The 1,794-nt window shown below is 50.3% G+C and overlaps 1 long non-coding RNA gene across 1 annotated transcript; it reads left to right on the forward strand.

Annotated features, from left to right (window-relative positions):
• The first annotated feature begins 64 nt into the window (after window positions 1–64).
• LOC105550256 lies at window positions 65–706 on the forward strand. Its single transcript, XR_001007675.1, has 2 exons — window positions 65–99; window positions 419–706. It is a non-coding gene; the product is annotated as an uncharacterized LOC105550256 (long non-coding RNA).
• The last annotated feature ends 1,088 nt before the right edge of the window (window positions 707–1,794 follow it).

The following is a 1,794-nucleotide window of genomic DNA, read 5'->3' on the forward strand; positions in this document are numbered from 1 at the left end:
CCCCCCCTTCCCTTTCCTTTGTCACTTTTAATCCCCTTCCTTGGACTGGAGGGTTTCGGGTGCAGGCGCTCCCGGGGAAGGCAGTTTTTGCTCAGCGCGGCGAGTCCCCTCCTCATCGCCCCGGAGGCTCCAGCCCGAGCCTCTCTGCCCTCGGGGACTCGAGCCTGCGGCTTGCTCCGCTGGGTTTCTGCCCTGCCCGCTCCCTAGCTCGGCTGCAGGGTCGGGCAGCGGCAGTTCTGCCTGAAACGCAAGAATTAATAGTCTGCTCTGGGGAGGCAGTGGGGAAGCTGTGAGCGACCGGGCGTTTTGCAGAGGTCACTGTTTACCTTGAAGTTTCCTGTTGACCCTCCGCTGACCCACCCACTTAAATAGATTAGACCTTAAACATCGCAATTCTGATACATTTATTTCTTTCAAGTTCTGCAGCATAAGCAATCCTAACGCGAATCCGTGAACTGCCTATTCTGACGCCGCGGAGAAATCTCACGCGGGAATCCCCACGGTGTGCCCGCGCTTAACGCAGACGCCTGAACCCCGAGGAAGTCTCCGACTCCGCAATGAGTGACATGCGGGCTTGAGAAGTTCTGAAGGAACGTGATCCGAGTTAGGGAACGTAACTGAAGCTCATTTTGTCTTAGTTATGGACTATGATTCCTTAATAAACGTAAGAATGACAAATGTCAGCAAAGAGTGGTCCCTGTCCCAAGCCCGTTCCAGACTATGTGAAATTCTTTTTTGCCAGTTATTTCCAAGGGACGTGAAAGCAATCAAGCTGCCCTGGGTTGGCGCAGAACTTGAGCACTTAGAGCTGGAAGAGCTGGCGATTGACCATCCATCCCATTCCACCTCCAATCTTAAAACAAGGAAACAAGACACGAGGTTCGTCCGCTTGCCACACTCCCAGCGCTTTGCAGCACCACAGCTGCCCCAGCATAGTGCAGTTTCTCCTAGGAAACATTGCCCTTCCTCTCCTCTCCCAGCCCTGGACCACCACTTTCCACCACCTGTCCCAGCAAATCAGTGCAGTGGTGCTAGCCCCATCTTACTCCAGGACATTGACCAAGGGCCAAAGTCACTTGCCCAAGGCGGCAGAGAAAGCTCAGCAAGGCAGACCCAGAAATAGTCTAGGTTTCCCTCCTTCCACTCAGTCATGGGAAAGGCTCCTCCTACTGCTGTTTGGCTGCAGCACTAGACATTTCTACCCACTAATTAAGTTTGTGACCACGATGACAACAACTGTTGCTGTGGGCTTTTTGCTTCTTACATAGATACTTGGATCCACAACAACAATTACTGATAATTATAGGTGTTGTTTCTGTTTTTATGCATTGGAGGAGTGTACTACTAGTTTAGAATGTGTACTAGTTTATTTTATTTTGTTTTGTTTTAATTTATTTATGTATTTTTATTTTATTTATTTATTTTGAGACCAAGTCTCGCTCTGTTGCCCAGGCTGGGAGTCTGAGGCAGCAGTGAGCTAAGATTGTGGCAGTGATCTTGGCTCACTGCAACCTCCGCCTTCTGGGTTCAAACGGTTCTCCTGTCTCCGCCTCCCAAGTAACTGGGATTATAGGTGCGCTCCACCACGCGCAGCTAATTTTTGTATTTTCAGTAGAGACAGGGTCTCACCGTGCTGGCCAGGCTGGTAGATCCGCCCACCTCAGCCTCCCAAAGTGCTGGGATTACAGCGCAAAGCCACTGCGTGGCAGAGGATGTATACTAGTTTACATGCTATACTAGTTCAGAGGGGTATACTAGCTTGAGTATAATAAATTAGAGTGGGGCTTTCTCAAA

This window comes from Mandrillus leucophaeus, unplaced genomic scaffold, assembly GCF_000951045.1.
Source record: "Mandrillus leucophaeus isolate KB7577 unplaced genomic scaffold, Mleu.le_1.0 Scaffold474, whole genome shotgun sequence".
Classification (NCBI taxonomy): domain Eukaryota; kingdom Metazoa; phylum Chordata; class Mammalia; order Primates; family Cercopithecidae; genus Mandrillus; species Mandrillus leucophaeus.